Source organism: Pyrus communis, chromosome 9 (assembly GCF_041283825.1).
Source record: "Pyrus communis isolate YQ-2024b chromosome 9, ASM4128382v1, whole genome shotgun sequence".
Classification (NCBI taxonomy): Eukaryota; Viridiplantae; Streptophyta; class Magnoliopsida; order Rosales; family Rosaceae; genus Pyrus; species Pyrus communis.
The window spans coordinates 17,235,335-17,259,346 of NC_142573.1; the positions used below are offsets into that span (position 1 = coordinate 17,235,335).

Genomic DNA, 24,012 nt, shown 5'->3' on the forward strand with positions numbered 1-24,012 from the left:
TCAAAGCTTCGAAGATCTCACTCACTGTCTACTCCCGAGCTCCAGTAGCTTATCCGAGAACCCAAGCCCGGTTCAAGTACAACAACAGCAGACGCAGAGCTTCTTCCCCAGGGAGCTCAATTTCTCCGACTACAACGGATATGACAGGAGCAGCGTGAAGAATTCGAATTCCAATTCGCATTCGTTGAAGCCCGAATCGGGCGAGATTTTGAATTTCGGAGAGAGAAAGAGGAGTGACTGAGAGACGAAGGAAGCAAACCAGAGGCAGCCATTTGCTTATCTTCAACGTCCAGCTCTCAGTCTCTCCACCAAAAGCCTAGCAAAATGGCCACCAACTCCCAAATCCCAGAAAACCCAGAATCCAAATCGCAGGAGGAGCAAAACCCACTTGCCATTGTGCCTTCCGCCGCCGACAATTCCCATTGGTCCCCGTCCCTCTCGTTCGACCTCTACCGAATCGACGCCTGGGGTGGGCCCTACTTCACCGTCAATTCCTCCGGCAACGTTGCCGTCCGTCCTCACGGGAAGGCGACTCTGCCGCACCAGGAGATCGATCTGCTGAAGATCGTGAAGAAGGTTTCGGATACGAAACCGGACTGCGGGCTCGGGTTGCAGCTACTGCTCATTGTTCGCCTGCCCGATGTGCTCAAGAACCGGCTCGAGTCGCTCCAGGGCGCCTTCGATCTGGCGATCCGGTCCCACGACTACGGCTCCCACCACCAGGGCGTGTACCCGATGAAATGCAACCAGGACCGATTCGTCGTGGAGGACATTGTGAAGTTTGGATCGCCGTTCCGGTTCGGACTGGAAGCCGGGTCGAAGCCGGGGCTCCTCTTGGCCATGAGCTGCTTATGCAAAGGTAATCCCGATGCCCTTCTCATCTGCAATGGGTTCAAAGACTTGGAATACATTTCTCTGGCGCTGTTTGCTCGCAAGCTCGCCTTGAAAACCGTGATTGTTCTCGAGCAAGAGGAGGAGCTCGATTTGGTCGTTGATTTTTAGTCAGAAGCTCGGCGTTCGACCTGTGATTGGCGTCCGCGCTAAGCTCAAGACCAAGCATTCGGGCCATTTTGGTTCGACGTCGGGCGAGAAGGGGAAAGCACAGACCCACACAGCGAGAATTCGGGTTGAGCTGCCTCGCAGGCTATCTTCGCCTGTCCAAGATGAAGTTGGATTGTGGTGATACAGTGGGTTATGCACTGACTGCCCCGCCGGGACAGATGGACCTTAGCCTCTGGGAGAGGTTCTTCCTGGCTGGGATTGGAAGTTTGTCCCTCAGTGTACTCGACTACTGGCCCCCGCGAGACCGACGAGGATCGCCACCATTTGCTGCAACTCCTCCGCTTCAAGCTCAACATCGACGATAGGCAGTATAACGGGTGTGTAGTGGCTGTGCAATGCTTGCGCAGTTTCTGTGCTTCGAAGGTCGAAGATCTTGTAGAGGTTGTTGATGTTGCACAAGAGGATTCATGCTTTCCATCTTCAAGCTCGGTTACTTGACTTGAAGGTTGTGACTTGGTTTAGTGTCGGTTCGCCACGTCTTAGATCCCTGGGGACTCCCTTCTGCTGTTGTTGGCTGAGAAGAGGGAGTAGGCCGCAGTCATTGGACTCACGGATGGCGTTCTCAGCTCTTTAGCCTTCCTTCGTCCACCAACCTCCTCACGACCGTGCTCCATTTCTTGCCTCATCAAGCTCGTCACCCTAGCCACCATGATCAAAATTAACGAAGAGCTTCATTGACCGCTGTCAAACGACTAGCCGGTCTTCAAACTCGACGCCTTACACTCTGCTTCAAGCTCTGGCTGCTTCTGCACTTCCGCCATGGCTGCTGCCTGTGAATGTGATTAACAAAAACAAAGTTTGTCAACTCACATCTGCTTGCCTCTGCTGCTGCCTGTGAATGTGATTAACAAAAAACAAAGTTTGTCAACTCACATCTGCTCGCCTCTGTTGCTGCCTGTGAATGTGATTAACAAAAACAAAGTTTGTCAACTCACATCTGCTCGCCTCTGCTGCTGCCTGTGAATGTGATTAACAAAAACAAAGTTTGTCAACTCACATCTTCTTGCCTCTGCTGCTGCCTTTGAATGTGATTGACAAAATCAAAGTTTGTCAACTCACACCCAAAGACTTTCTCCGTCTCTTACCTCCTACTACTCCAAGCTCCTCTGCATTTCCTCCCTGCAGGGAATATTTATATAAAAAAAAATATTATTAAAAAAAAAAAAAAGGGATCTATCTTGGTGGATCATACCACCGAAAGCAAAGAAAAAAAAAATATATATATATATATAATAAAAACAATGATGGTGCTTCTGGAACCATGTGCAAAAAGAAAAGAAAATATATATATAATAAAAAAAGAAAGAAAAAAACAATGGTGGTGCTTCTGGCACCATCTGAAATATATATATAAATGAATGGTGGATCAGCGCCACCGAAAGCAAAGAAAAGAATAAAACAAAGCATGTTCATTGATTTTCAAGAAATTACAAGTGTGTACAAAAAAAAAAAAAAAAAAAAAAAAAAAAAAAAAAAAAAAAAAAAGATGGAGCTTTCACAAAGGATGTTCACGTGAAGCTCCATTACTTGGCAAAACTCTCGGAGCGGAAGGCATCAGAGCGGGAGGCATCGAAGATAGAGCATTCCAGGCCTCAATACTTGGCCAAACGCTGGAAGACCCAGGAAAAAGGTGCCTCTGGAGGAAAGACGAAAACCTTTGACGATCACTTTGAATCCGACCTTCAGATTCTTGCAGCTCATCAAGCTTCCTCTTCATGCCCGTCGAATAGTTGTTTGCAAGCACGTGCAAACTTCTATTCTCATACTTCAGCTGCTTGATCTCTTGCTTGAGACTTTCCACCTCTGCCATCAACGATTCAACCTGACGGGAGCGAGCAAGTAGGCGTTGGCCCATGTTGGACACAGAGCCTGCACACTGAACGCTGAGAGCGAGGGACTCTTGAACGGCCAACTCATCGGACCGTCCTGACAGCAACCTACTATCTTTTGGAGTGAGGAGGTTCCTAGCTACTATTGTAGCTGTTGTGGCGTCCTGCATCACAGAGTCTTCACCTATAAGAGGACCGTTAGAAGATAAAAAAGAAGGGCGCCATACATTACCTTGACCGGGTGCAACCGGATCGCTGCTGAGACTCAAATCTAAGCAAAGGTTCGATGAGTTAGTCATTTTTCAAAGGTGTTCAGAGAGAAGGGGTGGATGGAGCTAATTCTCAAAAGGCCGGAGACGATTTTCAAGAATGGGCAATTTTCAGAGTGTGTATGGTGGAGTGATCGATACCTCTGTAAAAAGCCAAGCGACACGACCACCGATTCAAAAATCCGGATTTTCCTGCGTGAAGTTCGGCGACGCGTTCGCGGCTTTTCAGAAAACGCGTTCAACTTTGTCAAAAGATATCTGACAAAGTCGAGAACACGTGGAGGCCATCATCGCAACTACACGTCTTTAGCCGACAAGCGCAAAGTGCGGCGACGCTTTCTCTGCTTTTCAGAAAACGCGTGCAACTTTGTCAAAAGTGGCGCTCGTTCAGAAATCGAAGAGGCGTCGTTCAGAAATCGAAGAGGCGTCGTTCAGAAATCGAAAAGGCGTCGTTCAGATATCGAAGAGACGTTTGTCGACAAGGGTAAAAGAACAAGACCAACACTTGCTATTAAGAAATCCCTACATACGTCGACCTTCATCTTTTATGGCAAGGCAGACCTGAAGAAAATGCCTAACTCTTCCTCACCTCTGAGGGCGCACTCCCAGCAAAGCCTCTCGAAATACTCAATTTTTCTTCTTCCTTTGAGAAAACCTATTCAACCTTTGAAGATACCAGATGCCTGGAGTACAGATGACCCAGGAGGAAACGATAGATTGAAGCATGTGCTGATTCATTCACCGCTTCTTCAAAAGCAAAGGTATCTCATATCATCAAGGGCGAAAGCAAAGGTATCTCATATCATGCTTTTTCCCTATCTTTTCCTTTGCCCTTGTTCTCACCTGCCCAGACAAGGACAGAGAAAGCAATATGTCGGAACCTCCACTCAAACCAGTTGCCACCAAGGAGTGAAGCACCATTTAAATGCAAAGGTTGCATTCAACTCCTGCATCGGAGGACAAATACTACAAGAGAAGATGCTAAACCTGCATAAGGAAATACCACTTCTGCAAAGGGGAGCAAGTAAGGCAAGTGAAAATGATACATCGAAGCATGTGGAGACAAGCATAACAAATATATGTGCTGATTCATTTGCTGCTTCTTCGAAAGCAAAGGTATCTCATATCATGCTTTTTCCCTGTCTTTTCCTTTGTCTTTGTTATTACTCGCATGGCAAAGTGAAAGAGAGCAGTCAGCGGCACTTGGAGTCAGTCTTCCGATCTGGAACCGACTACCTGGAATCTATTCCTGATTGCTTACCTAGTATTGCTCTCGAGTAGTCATCTTCAACGGTTGATACACTGCCAGAGAAGGGACAAGGAAACTTCAATCTTTCCAACCCTCTTCAATACGAATTGGAAAGATTGAACAAAGAAACAGGTCAGCACCTCCACCTTGTACTTGCCTGCCATGTCCTGAAACCGCTCGTAGACCTTCGGGGGGAGACCAAAAGAATCCTGCTGCCCAGTTCAAGAGTAGCACAAAGGAAAATCAACGAGCGGAGGAGACCAGAAGAATCCTCCAGCCCAGTTCAAGATCAAGCCTCAATGGCCCTTGAAGAAATCACAAGTCCGATTCAAAATCAAGTGTTCACCACCCTTGAATCAAATTCAACTCCATATAAAAGGAGCAAGTTCAGACCTTCGGAGGAGACCAAAAGAATCCTCCAGCCCAGTTCAAGAGTAGCACAAAGGAAAATCAACGATTGGAGGAAACCAGAAAATCTTCCAGTCGAACTCAAGATCAAGCCTCGATGGCCCTTGAAGAAATTTCCAGCCCAATTCAAGATCAAGCCCCGACGGCCCTTGGATCGACATCTACATTAAGGAACTTCAAAACGCATCTCATACACGTGACAAGCACATGTCAACGACGCGCCTTGAAGTGGGGGCATTTGTAGACATCGAAATTTCGGTGAAATGAATGTTAACCAATAATTAAAATTTCAACGCTTACGTGTCACATAAATTTTACATGTAGCGTGTGACTCAACGAAAAATCGAAATAAATTGGAAAGGTCATCAAATAGGACACGTGTCAATATCTGGCAGAAATGATTTATTTCATCTGATTATTTAAATCCAAAAATCAAGTTTTGGAATTCTATAAATAGGAGGCCAAGACATTCATTTCGGAAGAAAGAAAGAAAGGAAGAGAGAAAGAAAGGAAGAGAGAAAGAAAGAAGGGAATTCACATTACACCAAAACCTTGAAGCCTTGAAACTCTAAAGCTCTCAAGCAAATCCCGAAGGATCAAGAAAGCTATCTTCGTTCTTCGTCAAATCCTCCTTCAAGGTCAAGCCCCAACGGCCCTTGAAGAACTTCCACCAACTCAAGATCAAGCCCCGACGGCCCTTGAGGAAAGTGTTCATCGTTCATCATCCATTCATCCTAAGATCAAGCCCCAACGGCCCTTTGGATCAACAACCTCAACAAATCCACACATACACTCAGTCTTCAAGATTAGGCCCAAAAGCCCTTGAAGATCCGTTCATCCATCAACCTTCAAGATCAAGCCCCAACACCCCCTTGAAGAAATCCAGACACTCAGTCTTCAAGATTAGGCCCAAAAGCCCTTGAAGATCCGCTCATCCATCAACCCTCAAGATCAAGCCCCGACGGCCTCTTGAAGAAATCCATACACTCAGTCTTCAAGATTAGGCCCAAAAGCCCTTGAAGATCCGCTCATCCATCAACCCTCAAGATCAAGCCCCGACGGCCCCCTTGAAGAAATCCATACACCCAGTCTTCAAGATCAAGCTCAAAAGCCCTCGAAGATCCGTTCATCAACTGTTCATCCCTAGATCAAGCCCCGACGGCCCTTTGGATCAACAACTCATCCACAAACTTACACCCTACGAAGATAGAATCAGAGGATCAAATTACAAAGAGATTGTAACCCCAAAATCAATACAAACAAAAAATATATTTTGTACACGTATTCTTGTCTCTTGTTTCAGGAATTTTTCGTGTTTACAATCACCACCAAGGAAAAACTATGACCAAAAGGCATTACACAGAGAAGCCCCGCTGCAGTCTTTTGCACAGCACCACACGGCAGCGCACCACCGAAGGAAAACTGTGATCAAAAGGCACTACACAGCGGAACCCCGTTGCAGTCTCTTGCACAAACACTAGGCCGCAAAAAGCATATGTACACCCGCAATCCTACCTACTCCGCCTACTCCGCCACCAACTACCACATCTCTGGAAGCTCCGCGAAGTCCTGGCACCGTGCTCTGCCTTCTTAAAAAAAAAAAAAAAAAAAAATCATTCAGTGAGGTACACACATAATATATAAATATCTATAATCACTTTTTATCACATTATATATATATATATATATATATATATATATATATATATATGAATGCATGCATGCGGCCCCAGGAGAAGGCATATTATATATATTGGAATCTGCATAAAGTGTACTTGGCACACTTTTATTGTATTATATATATATATATATATATATATATATATATATATATATGAACGCATGCATGCGATTCTGGGAAGTAAGGAACCTCACTGTGAAGGCTTCAAAGTTTGAGCACCAAGTTCAGCAAGCAGCATGCGTGATTTCAGTCAGCAGCAACACAGGATTGCAAGGAAAGGCAGTCGGGATGCAAGGCAGCAAGCAATGCAGTGACGGTGCAATGGTTGTGCGGCGACGGTTCGATCCTATACATGTACATTTTATAGAAGAACCTGTAGAAGTAAAAGAAGTGCAGACTGCGCAGTGACCAAGCAAACAGCAATCCACATGCAGTAAAGAATGGAATAAAGTGACTGTACAAGCAAAAGATGGTCCACGTGCGAGAAGAATGCGGTGCAGCAAGGAAGCCCATCGAGAAACCCAGCAGTGTCAGTCTATCGTACTCATCATCAGAGCATGGACACACACACAAAAAAAAAGGTGCAAGCTACTGTTAGCAAGTCAAGAAGGAAAAGAGAAAGAGGTGGTGGCGACAAAATCATTAACAAAAAAAAAAAAAAAAAAAAAAGGGTGTCAGTCTATCGTACTCATCATCAAAGCATGGACACACACACAAAAAAAGAAGGTGCAAGCTACTGTTAGCAAGTCAAGAAGGAAAAGAGAAAGAGGTAGTGGCGACAAAATCATTTATAAAAAAAAAAATAATAATAAAATACACACACACACACACACATACACACACACACACACACACACACACACGTACACACACTCACACACGTACACACACACACACACACACACGTACACGTACACACACTCACACACACTCACACACATGTACACACTCACACACACACACACATGCATATATCCCATTAAAAAAAAAAAAGAAAAAAGAAAAAAAAAAGCAACACATCTTAATATGTTTTGCTTGTACTTAACACAATACGCTGAATGAAATAAAGCATGTCCATTGATCCCCGAGAAATTACAAATGCGTACAAAAAAAAAAAAAAAAAAAAAAAGATGGAGCTTTCACAAAGGTTGCTCACGTGAAGCCCCACTACTTGGCAAAACTCCAGGAGCGGGAGGCATCGAAGATAGATCATTCGAGGCCTCAATACTTGGTTGAACGCTAGATGACGAAGGCAAAAGGTGCCTCTGGAAGAAAGCCATAAGCCTTTGACGGTCACTTTGAATTCGACCTTCAGATTCTTGCAGCTGATCAAGCTTCCTCTTCATGCTCGTCGAATAATTATTTGCAAGCATGTGCAAATCTCTATTCTCGCGCTTAAGCTGTTTGATCTTTTGTTTAAGATTTTCCACCTCCGCCGTCAATGATTCAACTTGACGGGTTCGAGCAAGTAGGCGTTGGCCCATGTTGGACACAGAGCCCGCACATTGAACACTGAGAGCTAGGGACTCTTGAACGACCAACTCATCGGACCGTCTTGAAAGCAACCTATTATCTCTAGGAGTGAGGAGGTTCCTAGCTACTACCATAGCCATTGTTGCATCCATCATCACAGAGTCTTCACCTGTAAGAGGGCCATTAGAAGATAAGAAGGATGGGCACCATATATTACCTTGACGCGGCGCACCTGTATCACTGCTGAGACTCAAATCTAAGCAAATGTTAGATGGGTTAGCCATTTTCAAAGATGTTAAGGGAAAACGGTGGGATGAAGTAAAATCTAAAAAAAAAAAAATATACGCCGGAGACGATTTTCACGAGCAGACAATCTTCAAAGTGTGCATGTTGGATGTGATCGATACCTCTATAAAGGGAGAGGCAACACAACCACCAATTCAAAAAAAAAATCTAAGAGACACCACTCTTCAAATCTTAAAAGCCGGATTTTCCTGCATAAAGTTCGTCAATGCTCTTCAGACGCAATCTCAGCTTTTCAAATAACGCGTGCAACTTTGTCAAAGATCTCTGAAAAAGTTGAAAATGCGTGGAGGTCATTATCCCAACTACCACACTTTTGCCGACAAGCGTGAGTGACAAAGCCGCACCCGCACTACTACTTGCCATTAAAATTCCTATATATGTCAACATTCATGGCAAGGCATACATCCAAAAACGCATGACTCTTCTTCTCGGCCGAGAATGTAGCTGCAACCAAACCTCTCAACATGCTCAGTTTTCTTCTTCCCTTGAGAACACCTATTCAACCAAGGCTTCGAGAGCAAACGTATCCCATATCATTAGGGTCGAAAGCAAGAGTATCTCATAGCATGCCTTTCCCTCGTCCTTTCCTTTGTTCTTGTTCTTCCCTGAAAGACAAAGAGAGAGAGAGATATCAGTCGGCACTTGGAATTAAGCTTCCCGTTTGGAGCCGACTACCTGGAATCCCTTCCCTGATTGCTTATCCAGTCCTGCTCTCAAGTACTCATCTTCAACTATTGATGTACCCCCAAAGAAGATACCAGATGCCTGGAGTACAAATGAGGCAGGAGGAAACGGTAGATCGAAGCATGTGGAGATAAGCGCAACAAATATATGTGCTGATTCATTCGCTGCTTCTTCAAAAGCAAAAGTATCTCATATCATCAAGGGCGAAAGCAAAGGTATCTCATATCATGCTTTTTCCCTGTCTTTTCCTTTGCCCTTGCTCTTGCCTCCAAGACAAGGAGAAAGAAACCAATCAGTCGGAACCCGAAATCAAACTTTCGATCTGGAACTGATTGCCTAGAACCTTTGCTTGGTTGCTTACCTAGCGTTGCTCTCGAGTGCTCATCTTCAACTGTTGGTGAGTCTTAAATTCCCTCAGCGCATACTTCAGGACAGCTGACGGAGTGTCGGCTCTTTACACTGAAGCTGCCAAGCATAGATGAATTGCTGAGAAGTGATGCCCTGAAAGACCATTTAAAGGCAAAGGGTTGCGCACCACCTCGGCTATGTAAAAGAAACAAGCAGAGAAGAATGCGGTACAAGGAGCTGGAACAAACTGCTGGAGCATGACGCCTCCCCCTGCAGAACCATCTAGATAGAGCAGTTTAAGTCAAATCCAAGCTCGACATCATTGTTCTAATCAAAGAGCTCGAGAAGCCTCAACAACCCTCCGCTGGCGCCATTGCCAAAGAGCAAAGCCTCGCCACGCGACGCCGTTAAATCGTCAATACTTCTTCAAAAGCAAAAGTATCTCATATCATGCTTTCTCCATGTCCTTTCCTTTGTCCTTGTTCTTACCCGCAAGGCAAAGAGAAAGGGAGCAATCAGCCAGCACTTGGAATCAGTCTTCCGATCTGGAACCGACTGCCTGGAATCTATTCTCTGGTTGCTTACCTAACGTTGCTCTCGAGTAGTCATCTTCAACGGTTGATACACTTCCGGAGAAGATACCACATTCGCCTGGAGAAGAGCTAGGACGAGTGACAATGAAACATCAATCTTGTGGATCATCGGCAAACGCAACAAATGCACATGCTGATTCATCCCCTGACCTTCTTCAATATGAATTGGAAAGATTGAACAAAGAAACAGGTCATACGTCCACCTCGTGCTTGCCTGTCATGTGTCTGAATCCTGAAACCGCTCATGGTCCTATTTTCACTCAAGATCAAGCCTCGATGGCCCTTGAAGAAATCACAAGTTCGATTCAAAATCAAGTGTTCACCACCCTTGAATCAAATTCAACACCAGATAAGAAGAGTAAGTTCAGACCTTCGGAGGAGACAAAAAAAAACCCTCCAGCCCAGTTCAAGATTAAGCATGTGGAAAATCAACGATTGGAGGAAACCAGAAAATCTTCCAGTCGAATTCAAGTTCAAGCCCCGACGGCCCTTGAAGAAATTTCCAGCCCAATTCAAGATCAAGCCTCAACGGCCCTTGGGTTGACATCTACATTAGGGACTTCAAAATGCATCTTCTACACGTGACAAGCACATGTATACGACGCGCCTTGAAGTGGGGGCATTTGTAGACACCGAAATTTCAGTGAAATAAATACCAATGTATTAAAATTACAACATTTATTCATTTCACTTACATCACACATTCATTTCACCTACATTACACATTTACTTCACCTACCAATTCCACTCACTTCACCAAAAAAAATGGATGGTGGTGATTCACTCTCTTGGCCTATAAATAGCCTTCTCCATCAAGAGGAAGAGGGGGGAATCTTAGAAACCTACAACAAAACCTTGAAGCCTTGAAACTCTAAAGCTCTCAAGAAAATCCCGAAGGATCAAGAAAGCACTCTTCGTTCTTCGTCAAATCGTCCTTCAAGATCAAGCCCCAACGGCCTTTGAAGAACTTCCACCGACTCAAGATCAAGCCCCGACGGCCCCTTGAAGAAAGTGTTCATCAGTCATCATCCGTTCATCCTAAGATCAAGCCCCAACAGCCCTTTGGATCAACAATCTCAACAAACCTATACACTCATTCTTCAAGATGAAGCCCAACGCCCCTTGAAGATCCATTCATCAACTGTTCATCCCTAGATCAAGCCCTGACGGCCCTTTAGATCAACAACTCATCCACAAACCTACACCCTACGAAGATAGAATCAGAGGATCAAATCACAAAGAGATTGTAACCCCAAAAATCATTAATACAAAAATATATTTTGTACACATATTCTTGTTTCTTGTTTCACGAATTTTTCGTGTTTACAATGTGATTGATGTAAGAACTTCCAACAGCTTGCTCTTAGGAAAGCCTTAGATCCATGAGAATGGAGTAGTGTTGTACACCCTTCATCAATGCTTATAGTTCTACCAAGAAGGAGTAAAGGTGATACAAGGCAATAATAAGCCATTCACCAAAGCCGAATCACACTTCGCGGATGCTAAGTTCTACATAGACGTAGACATGGTGGCTGAAGCTATTCCAAAAAAGATCAAATCCACAGGCAAAGCCATACCTAAAAAGCAGGAGTGGCAAGTCATGCCAAGAAGCAAGAAGGGGAAGCTATGCCATCTTCAAGAAAAGACGATGATGAGCCTGCTAAGCCCTCAACAACCAAAGGGAGCGTGACACCCTTAAAAGAACCAAACACACCTGTTTTCCGATGCATCCTCATGTCGAGAAGAAAGAATGGGCAATCCCTATTTGAAACTGGAACAAGTAAAACCAACACATAGCTGCACAAGGACGATGAAAAGTTACTCAAGACAAATGCAGTTTTACCTCTGACACAGCTAGGCAACTCTAAAGTTTCAAAAACACCACAAGGTTTTGTAAAACCCTGTCAAAAGAGGCAGAACCAAGCTCTCTTCCAACCAAAAAGACCAAAGAAGGTTTCAACCCAAATGCCTACAAACTTATGTCAAAGGCTGGGTACGATTTCGTCTCCTCTTCAAATATTGGAAAGAAGAATACAAACACCGTCAACGACAAAGAACATGACCTCATCGAGACTCAAAAGAAGTTGAAAGAGCATGGTTACCGAGTTGACAACAATAAAGCTGGACTTGGCTTCACACTAAATACACCCGTGAAGATTTCAAGCAAAGTGAAAAATGTTAGCACTCAACACATCAGCATGAGCGTTGAACAAAATCCAGAGGAGCCTAAACCCACCCTTCGAACGTCAGTATTTCATAGGCTGAATCGTTCAAAACCCAGAATTTCGGCACTTGATTGCATTGGTGGTCAATACCGAACTTCCATATTCAAGCGGCTTAACACGCCAACACCCCAAAGCTCTGTTTTCGAAAGATTGTCAAAACCTAAGAAACAAAGCAACACTGCTAGCTTTCCTCCACAACGGTCGGCCTTGGAAAGACTTGAAGAAATCAAGCAGCTTTCTAGAAAGAGGGAGACAATACCAAAAGAAGAAAAGCTCGACGGTCTAGCAGCAAAGGACGAGTTTGAAGCTCAATTCTTTCATGGATGAAGCGTAAAGCAACCTTGGAAGTTGACACAAAAGGATAACTTAAGGTAAAGAGGCGCACCATCATCAACATTGGCCAATCTTAACGCCAACAAGTTCAAGAAGACTGCACTGAAGAGGAGGCCCAAGAAGTCTTCCACATCACAATCCAAGAAGACAAAGAAGACGAAATCCCCGAGGAAGACGTCAATGTTGTGCCACCACAGCTCGAGGATGAGAGGCAAGCCACGGTTGATGATTTCAAGGAGCTCAACTTAGGCACAAATGAGGAACCGAAGCTTGTCTTCGTAAGGGCACTACTAAGTGCTGATGAGATTGATGAGTACTACTAACTGCTAATGGAGTACAAAGACATCTTTGCTTGGACCTGCAAAGAAATGCCCGACCTTGACCCTACCATCGTCATGCATCGTCTTGCACTCAAGCTTGGAACGCGACTGATAAAGCAAACTCAAAAACATTATTGATCCAAGCTCATCCACAAATTGAGGCCAAGATTGACAAACTAATCAAAGCAGGCTTCATTCGAGAAGTGCAATACCCTAAATGGATCTCTAACATCGTCATTGTCCTTAAGAAATCTGGACAAATACGTGTTTGTGTAGACTTCCAAGACCTCAACGATGCTTGCCCGAAGGATGACTTTCCCTTGTTAATCATCAAAATCATGGTGGACACAACCACTGGCCACGAGGCACTATCATTCATGGACGGCTCATCTGGATACAATCAAATTCGCATGGCTCCCGAAGACGAGGAACTAACAACCTTCCGCACTCCAAAATGTATCTAATGCTACAAGGTAATACCCTTTCGCTTGAAGAATGTTGGAGCTACATATCAACATGCAATGCAGAAGATCTTCAACAACATGCTACATAAAAATGTAGAATGTTACCTAGACGACATAGTTGTCAAAAGCAAAAAGAGATCATATCACATGAAGGATTTACGAATGGTGTTCAACAAACTATGGAACCTCAAAATGAACCGTTGAAGTGTGCATTTGGCATCACTTCTGGGAAGTTCCTCAGCTTCATTATCAAGCACCGTGGCATTGAAGTAGACCAATCGAAGATTAAGGCCATTCAAAGCATGCCCGAGCCAAGGAATCTACATGCGCTGAAAAGTCTACAAGGACGACTAGCCCTCATTAGGCATTTCATCCCTAACTACTAGACGTTGTCAACCTTCAGTCGACTCATGAAGAAGGAGGCTCCATTCATATGGGATGACGCCTATCGTAATGCCTTTGAAAGCATAAAAAAGTACATGGCCAGCCTACCTGTCTTAGGAGTGCCCCTGCCTAAAAAGCCACTCATCTTATACATTGCCACACAAGAGGTTTCCATTGTAGCATTCTTAGCACAAGAAAATGAAGACCAAAAGAAAAGAGCATTCTATTACATAAATAAGACTCTCGCTGGTGCTAAGCTCAACTACTCACCAATCAAGAAAATGTGCCTTGGCATAGTTTTGCTGTCCAAAAGCTTAGACATTACATGCATGCTTACACCATCAACTTGGTTGTTAAAGTCGACCCAAATAAGTACATTATGTCCAAACCCATTATGACAAGGTGATTAGCTAAATGTGTGTTGCTTCTCAATCAATATGAGATCATCTACGTCCTAGCTAAAGCCGTCAAAGGACAAGCACTAGCATACTTCCTTGCCGATCATCCAATCCCAACATATTAGAAAATCTCGAACGACTTGCCTGACGAGGAGGTGTTCTACATTGACATCTTCCCGACATAGACAATGTTCTTCGATGGATCCGTACGAGCAGACGGAACGAGGGCATGAGTAATATTCATGTCACCACAAAGACAAGTACTACCCTATTCCTTCTGATTAATCGAGCTGTGCTCCAACAATGTCACTGAGTACCAAGCATTAATTATTGGACTCCAAATGGCGATCAGCATGGAAATCACAACGCTAGAAGTGTATGGTGACTCCAAGCTCATAATCAATCAAATCTGAAATGAATATGAAGTGAGGAAAGATAATCTCATCCTATATTTTCGGCTAGCAACTTAACTGCTAAAAAAGTTAGAGGTCGTGACGCTAACCTATCCTCAAGTATAGCTCTAGGAGAAAACGAAGCTGTGGATGTGCCAATTTGTCAAAGATAGGTGATCCCGCTCGTCACTAAAATACTACTGGATTATACAAACGTCATTGTAATACTTCCAGTCAACACTGAAGAGTAGAGACAGCCACTAATTGACTACTTAGATCATGGAAAGCTTCCAGATGATCTTAAACACCACTTTGAAATACGTCGACGAGCACCTCACTTCCTCTACTACAAAAGAACACTCTATCGATGCTCTTTTGATGGACTACTTCTAAAATGCCTAGGTTAGGAAGAAGCCAATCAAGCCATGGAAGAAGCACACTCACGTGTATGTGGAATGCATCAGTTTGGACCAAAGCTACCATTCCAGCTCAAGATAATGGGTTACTAATGGCCAAGCATGGTGAAGGACTACCTGGAACACGCCAAAAGGAGCCAAGCCTGCCAATTCCATGCCAACTTCATACATCAACCACTTGAGCCATTACACCCTACAATTGCTTCATGGCCGTTTGATGCATGTGGATTGAACGTCATAAGACTAATCACACCAAAGTCATATGCAGGAGAAGCTTACATCCTAGCTGCAACAGATTACTTCTCCAAGTGGGCTGAAGTTGTATCCTTAAGGTAAGTCAAGAAGGAATTTGTCGTTCATTTCATCAAGTAGCATATCAACCATTGATATGGTGTGCCTTGCTACATCATCACTGACAACGGAAAACAGTTCTCCAACCGACTCATGGATGAGCTTTGCAAGAAATACAAGTTCAAGCAGCACAAGTATTCCATGTATCATGCTCCGGCCAACGATCTCGCGGAAGCATTCAGCAAAACACGTTGTGCAACCTCTTGAAGAAGGTAATCAGCCAAACAAAGAGAGACTAGCATGAAAGAATAAGCGAAGCATTTTGGGCATATAGGATGGCACATAGAACTCCTACCCAAGCTACAAATCTTTGAAGACTAATACACTACTAATGCTATCTTTGAAGAATGTACAACCAAAGTCGAAGCTTTCTTTCAACCAAAGTCGAAGCATTCCCTTGAAGAATCAACAAGCACTTGTGCAGATTCCTTCTAGACTTTGTTACAAGCTCAAAACTTGTAACGACGTTCGATTTAAGATCAAGTCGCCAAGACCCTTCAATTAACAAAGTCCTACATCAACATCACCTTTGCTGCAGCCCTAAACCTGAGGTGAAGACTATCCACGTATTGTTTCAAGCTCAAAATTTGAAGCAATCGTTCAATTGTTCATCCAATATTAAGTCATCAAGCCTTTGGATCAATAACCTACACATCAACATCAAATTTGAAGACTGAATCAGAGGAAAATTGCAAACAGAGATTGTAACCCTACAAATTCATCAATACAAATCTACTTTGTACACGTGTTCTCGTTTCATTCAATAAAGAATTTTCGTGTTTGCATAATCATCATGTGAAGTATAAGTTAGTCACCATGTGTAACATAGTCTGTCACAATGTGAAACACTCAAGCCATCATTCACACAGTAAAAGCTAGGAATCATCCAGGAACTGCAGTAATTATTCAGACAGTCTACTATTCGTAATAGTAAAAGCAAAAAGTAGCAGCTTCCCGTGATTCAAGAGTAAAAAAACTCAATCATTCAAGTCTCCTCTCTTAAGTCTATAAAAGAAAGGTTCCAAGGAAGAAGTCAAGCAAGTTAAGTTCCAAATCTTTTCCTTAGATCAAATATTCATTGAATTCTCATTGTATTCAAAGAAGCCAAACACTGCAAACACTTTTTTTTAGAAGAAGAATGATGCCTACTTGCACCAATTTTCAATCTATTTAGTAAATTGTATCACAGTCAAAATTTTGTAGGTCTTTTAGATTTACAAAAGAAGTAATTTCAAAAAATCTATTTTCAGTAATTATATTGCATTATTAATTTAATTTCTTTATTTTCATTATAGTGTAATGTGAAGTAAAAGTTAGCCATCATGTGAAAGTTACCATGTGAAATACAAGTCAATCATTATGTGAAGCACAAGTAAGTCACCATGTGAAACACAATCAGTCACCACGTGAAGCATTCAAGCCATCATTCACACAGTAAAACCTAGGAATCATCCAATGGGAATTGCAACAATTATTCAGGCAATCTACTATTCGTTAACAGTAAAAGCAAAAAGCAGCAGCTCCCCATGATTTAACAGTAAAAAATTTAATCATTCAAGTCTCACTTCTTAACAAAATCAAAGAAGAATATATCAATCTTGTGTTTCTTCATAAAATTTTCTCATTTTTTTGTAAATATCTAAATTTTGGTCTTGGGTGTAACTTTGTCTAAGTATTTCTCTTCTTGGTATATTTTCTATTGCTTTGATGACAGTATTTAATGATTTCCAATGTATTTTAAATGGCTTACTTAAGACCAATAATTGTTGATTTACTTCAAAATCAGTTGCTGTTGGTGAAGTTGGATCTTCTTGAGTTTGGGTGGTTTTAGTTTGGGTTTGGTTTTTGTAGCAAAGGTGAGTAACTTGGGAGCTTGTTCTAACTGATTTGAGTCTCATATCTACTAAATCATTAATTAATTCTTGATCACGATTTATTATGTCTATTGAATTACTTCCTGAAAAAGAATGTCTAACTGGTTCTTTAGACCTAGTTAATTGACTTAATTCTTGAAGTTGGACGCTCAACTTTCTAGCTAGAGTGTTGAAATTAATTTATCTGTACCATCAAATTATTGTTCTATGTTGTCTAGATTGACTAAGTTGTTTTGAATATCAACTGGTTTACTTTCATTAATTAGGAACCAATCTAATGGTGGGCTGATGTCTGACCATTTAATGGTTCAACGTATTTTGATATTGGCATTTTCTTAATTACTTGGCTATGGCTCGGAAGTTCATGTTTGTACCCGTGCACTTGTAATAGGCTCTAAAAATTAGAGCTAATGGTTGGGCACCTTCCAAAACTTGATAACTAGAAGTTTTTATGCTTAATGTGAGTGATTTTAACATATATGGATCTGTTAGCCTTACGGTGAGGGCTGGAAAACAATCGAAATGGATTGGATCATTGTATAGGCTTGACTTGATCATTTCAAGAATGCTATCATTAAAGTTAGTAAATCTTGCATCTCAGAGACATAACAGGATAAGGGTGTTGAGAACTCTTCTTGTTAATGGTTCTACTGTGATTTGTACAAGATCAATGTGAATGAAATTATAACCATATTTCCCATGGGCTCTTATTTGTTCTGGTGTGAATAGTTGACTTGTTTCATGTTCCTTACTAAGAGCATAAGTTTGTTCAATTGTTCTTACATGGCTTTCACTTTTAAGGGAAGATAGTGACCATTTTTTTCCTATCAATTTCTTTACAGGACACTTTGGGGATATTCCAATCTCCAAAGTTGACACTTCCACCTGATTGAAATTCTAACTTTTGTTCTTTATTTACTATGTCTGGGATCCTATTTAAATTGGATCTAGAGCTAGTACTAGCAGATGAGCTAGTCCTAAATAGCCAATTCATTTTACCTAGTTTCTGGATTTTACGATTATAAAATAAATTAGATACTTATTGGAATTTTAAACTTACTGGGTTCGCTTTCTCTGTCAGCTCATCATGCTCCGCTCACGCCACATCCTCGGAACTTATTGTTTGGACTCAGACTCTTTTGGTTTGGTTTGAGATTGGAAACTCAGACAGTTAAGAAACCAATGAACAAATAAAATATTGAATTACTACAAATACTAGTTGCTGATAGAATGAATTAACTATGAATGACATACTCAATTACCAATCACTTGGCTTTGATACCACAAATGGTCTCTAAATTGACCTACATGATCAAGATGGTCCCTGAAATTGAAAATCAATTAATGTAGTCTTTGAAAATAGGTGTCACAAATTAATGTGGTCATTCCATCACAATTCTATCAAAATTTCTGTTATGTACTTATTTGGCATGTAAATGAGGTCCACAAGATCTAAGAGTTTATATCATAAATTGTCTTTGAAAAAGATGGTACCTAAAATTGACCTACACAATCAAGATGGTCCTTGAAATTGAAAATCGATCAACATAAACCCTAAAAATAGGTGTCGCACATCAATGTAGTTATTTCGTCAATTCTATCAAAGTTTTTGTTATTCGTTGATGTGAGTTTAATAATTAATTAATTAAAAAAGTTGTCAAAACACCTTTTTGCACAGTGAGATTATCTCAAGGCAGAGTTTTAAAGACATGTAACATCATTCTTTACACAACTTTTAAAGACACATTTATGGGGGCCACTCCGAAATGTATTTTAACGATTCGAACCACGTATTTTTTAGACCATCTTTCATATATCATTCTTGCAAAAAATTAGATAAATTCAAAACCATTAAAACATTCATTTGCAATGAAGAAAACGGACGACCAGTCTTATGATTTCAAATCTGGATAGTTTTTGGTAGACAAGGTCTTTGAGTGAAGACATAAAGGTAGAATGTTCAGATAGTTGAATTACATAACGGAGTGGCCCCCCAAAATGTGTGTAATAATTGTATAAACGTAAGCAGACCCCGATACATTTTCCGAGTGCATTGGAAGGCTTATAACAACCCTAAAGAACAATGGAGTCATCTCATTTGCTTCTATTGCTCCGTTTGACGACGATGAAGTTCAGAGCGACTACTTGGCCTTGTGGCAATCTCGATAGATTTTTTATGAACAATTAACGAATCTTGTAAAACAAGCAACATCCTTTGATTTGATAAATTAATATTAGCCTACTTATAAAAAATTCAATCAGGAGGAAATTCATTTAAACACAACTCGGTACTTTGTACTTACAAATTAACAATTAAATTTTGGACAACGTGAACGTAAGGACATTTGAGAATATATATATATATCACGATTACTAGGCACAAAACATAAAAAACTATATTTGTGAGAGGACTGTTGGTGGTGAGTGCACAAGCAGAATCGGCAATGAGATTGAAAAGAGGTTTGCTACGGCATCTAACGACAAGGTGTCCGGCGAGAAATCAGAGAACAAAGACGTCGCTGTGTCTCAGGGGAAAAGGTCGATGTTGTTCCATAGAAGGCAACGTAGAGGGCGACTGTGGAGGGACAATGGCAGAGACTTCGTTCCTGCGCTTTATGGTACTCTCCTTCACTCCTCTACAATTTTATTTTTCTTGGCTCGTCTTTGACTGTAAATTTTCTTATACTAGGCTATTGTGTTGTCAGACTGTAATTTCAAAATATTGTATTACCACCACATTCTATCAACAGAATCATTGATCATTTCGAATCTTCTTCAATCTTGTTTAAATGTGTTGTTCAATTGGTAGTCTGACATTTTATTTTAATACAGTGTTGTTGGACTCTAAATATAGATTATTGGTCATTTACTCTATGGTTTAGTTGTATTTAAGTGTGTAATTTCTCACTTGGTACTACGGTCTAGTGATACTACTCTTCACGGGTAAGTGAGAGGTTTTAGGTTCGATTCTCGCCAAAGGTGAATTTGAATCATATTATTGATAGCTCATTGTGAGGCTTGCCCACCCCCTCCCCTTAGGCCATCTCCAACCGAAGGGGCTATGTTTAGCCCCCGTCCAGATTATAGCCTTGTAAGAAATTATTTTTTTAATAAACAGTGCTAGGCCATATTTATATACCATCTACAACCGAAAGGGTGCTATTGTGACAGCCCATCCCGATTTAATTGTACTGTTAGTGTGAAAAGACGATTTTGCCTTTGGTGGGTATTTGCCATTTTGGTGTGTTGTTTAGTTGTTTTTGGTGGTTGACTCTACACGACACACAGACACCTATACCATACACTCCCGTGACCTTTCTCTCTCTTCTTTCTCTCAGATTTTCTTCCATTTCCCTTGCAAGTGTACGAATGAACTTCAAAACCAACCTTTCACGCACGGATCGACGTCTAGAAGGTAAGATTCAAACTCCTTGCAAGTTTTTGAGTTCATATATACCATTTGTGAGACTTGAAACCTTCAAAAACCTTGAGAACTCTAACCCCATATTTCATGCACTGTTCATGCACACGTGATCGTGAAGTTTTTAAGATCATAGGAGGCTTTAGATCACTCTCACGAAACTTGGAGAAGAAAAACAAGGTGTTTTGGACGTCAGGAAGCCCAAGTTCAATGAGTTGCAGGTTTGACCGGAAATATCGAGGGTTCTCCAACCAGATTTCGGCATTTTTAGGGCTTCTAAGGTTTTGTTCTACTCATTGTAAGCTTCATTTTGGTACCAATTTCATGGAATTTGGTTGAGAAATGAAGAAGATATGAAGTTTTGAAAATTTTCCAGTTTCCAGTGAGAATTCGAGTTACAGACGGCGAGGCTGACGGCGGCGGATGGCGGCAATCGGTGAGACTCACTGGAGAAGACAAGGAATATTCCATCAACTTTGACGGAATATACTAACGGCGTCAGGTATATATAACGGTATATTCTATTTTTGGACGGAATATTCCCTAACGCTATTAGGGTTACCACACGTGTGCCAGGCACGTGCCCGTGCGTGGCCGGTGCATCTGGCAGTGCCTTGGCCAGCGTGTGGGCGCGCGTGGGAGGTCAGAAAATTATTTTAAAAATATGGGGATATTCATGAGGTTGAGTAGATCACGTTGGTGTATTCAAACACCCTATTTGAGCATTGTATGAGAAGTTATTACCTAGTTTTGGTTATGTGCTTTAAATTGACGTTTTTATAGTTGTTTCGCATATAGGTGAGACCTATCATGAGGACGAGCGCAGTCACTCGAGGCTTGGGGGCTACGACCCTTCCACATACCAGTGAGTGAGCTTTTGGTTTTCCGTATATACCTATATACTTGTGGTTTTTCCCAGAAAATGAAATTGAGCGTTTATATTTTTCAAAATGCCATGCATAGTCTTTGCCTATTTTAATTATGCATTAGTAGTTGCATATATTTATGATTGGTGCTGCGGACGCACAGGTAAGTGCCAGGTAAGTTTATAGTTTATGGTTGTGAATTAGTAGTTATGTGAGATGCATTGAGAGCTCAAAAACCTGCACCCTGGTGTTAGTGCTCCCGCCTAGAGTAGGGCACAGTCCTTCATGTGATGTTCACTTCCCACGCCACACGCTCATCTTGGATCCAAGTTAGGTGCACAGTCTTGTCGTATAGGCCACTTTAGGTGGTTTCGACTCGTAGGTGACCCGCAATTATTCGCACAGTCTTCACATGATCGTAGAACTTTTATTTACACCCAGTCATGTCGTATAGACCACTTTAGGTGGTTCCGACTTGTGTGCAGGTATAGTTGTTGAGATGTGGATTTGAGCTCTAGATTCAGCCGTACAGGTCACGTTAGGTGACTCCAGCTAACATATATTCTGCATTGATTGACATTACCTGGGTTACCTACATCATATGCTGAGTTAGTTGACATGGCTTGCATACATACATATTTGTGAATGTTGCTACTCTGAGCATAGTTGAAATATATTTATATATTCTATTTTCTGGGAAATTATACAGGTTTTACGGAGAAGGGTTAGAACTTTTGAGAATGAAATGATTTTGAAAAGCTTTGTTTTTGCCCACTCACACTTTATGTTTTGTGCCCCTCTAGGTTCTAGTTAGAAGCGCTTTGGTGGCTCACGAGGACTTTGACGGTGGTTTTGACAGAGCATCACAAATGTAGGATCACCTTTGGGTGTTGTGTAATTAGTATTCGTCCTACTGGACTGAACTTAGGCTTTCTGTGCTCTGATTATTGTTTATCACACTTAGTCTTACACTTGCGTATTACTATAACAAGCTTTTGTAGTAGTTTGGTTTTTATTTATTCGTACTTTTATTATTATTTTTGCTCCCGCACTGTGCACATGGCTATGCCACCCTAACGTGATGGCCAGCACGCCTTGATTTCGGTCGGGGTGCATCAGCTATTTTTTAGCCCCCTAATAATTAATTAGTTGAAGTTTGTTCTTTAATTTTATTGGTTAATTGAATTAAACTACCATATTAAAATAAGGTTTTTGGATCATATTTTGAATGCCACTTATTGCTAAATGACTAAGCGGTAAGAGAGGGGTGGAAAAAATTAAAGGAAAGATTATTGGAAGAGGTAAGAGAGGGGTGTGCATGAAAAGAAGTGTTTGAGGTGAATAGAATGTGAAGATTGAAATAAAATGAGATAAGATGGGATGGAAGAGTGAAAAGGATGTGAGAAATGGTATAGAAATGTTTTAAGTATTTATAAAAAGAAAAAAAAATTAGAATTTTTAATTTCATCTAAAAAAAAAATTTCCAGCTAGGCCCAATCGAGAGGGCTGGTTGGATAAAGATGGCCAGCCCGCTAGTCATATGGCTGGATTTTGGCCCGGTGGGTTCCAAGATTTTTTACCCTAGACCTCCATTGGAGATGAGTTTTGTGTCAAAAAGGGCTATCCTTTGGCCTATGGCCCTATGGATGGCTCGGTTGGAGACAATCTTAGTGTAAATAATATTGTCTGTTAAAAAATAAGTGTAATTCAGATTCACTGTACGTAGTATGTCACCTTGTTTTTCATGGTCATCTCTCAAATATGACTCTAGATGAAATGTTGAAAAAACACAGCTCAAAAGTGAAATTTCTAATGCATTAATTATTTTGGACTTCCTAGAATTCTTCCCCTCAGGCCTTGGAAATGCATTTGTGGAAGCAACTGAGAACATAAATAGGCTGCTTGACAACCTAAACATATCACCATGGTCGCTGTCCGGCCGTGTCAAAGAGCAAAACGATAGCTACAAACTGCGGTACAATGTTTCAGGGCTTGCCAAGGAGGATGTGAAGATCATTGTTCATGACGGGGTTCTGGAGATCAAGGGAGAGCACAAAGACGAGGACGAGGAAGGGTCGGATGATGAGTATATTGGTCATCAAGGAGCTATGGTTACTATAGCACAACTCTCAATTTGCCTGATGATGCCAAAGTTGATGATATAAAGGCAGAGTTGAAGGATGGGGTGCTGAGCATTACCATTCCTAAAACTGACAAGCCTAAGAGGGAGGTGAAGGAGGTCAATATAAATTAATGTCGCAATCTGATGATCGAAAATTATTATTTGTGTGAGTGTCTGTGTGTGTGCTTTTGTGTTCGTGTTGAGATGAATGTCTATCTTTTCTTGTGGAAATACCTATGTTTGAAGAGTAGAGCTAAATAAACTCATGCGACGACTCTTAATCTTAAAGTAGCCTTTGGAATAAATACAACTTAATTACTTCTCCTTCAGATGAGAGGTACTTAAATGCATTTTCTTGCACCATCAGTTTTCTCCATAGGCAGAAAAGATTTATAGCGTTTAGCAAGTCCAAGTATTGTTCCCATGAGGATTCTAATTCAATCTCCAATTTGATAAACTAAACCAAATCTAATTATATTAAAGACACACAAACCCAAAAATATAAACTCAAACAACGAACTAGACTCGATCTTAATTAATAATT

General features: G+C 41.5%; 2 pseudogenes; both read left to right on the forward strand.

The window, feature by feature from the left end:
* Positions 1-231: 231 nt before the first annotated feature.
* Positions 232-1,448, forward strand: LOC148694351 (arginine decarboxylase 1, chloroplastic-like; annotated as a pseudogene).
* A 5,215-nt stretch (positions 1,449-6,663) lies between these two features.
* On the forward strand, positions 6,664-23,600 carry LOC137740650 (26.5 kDa heat shock protein, mitochondrial pseudogene; annotated as a pseudogene).
* Positions 23,601-24,012: the final 412 nt, after the last annotated feature.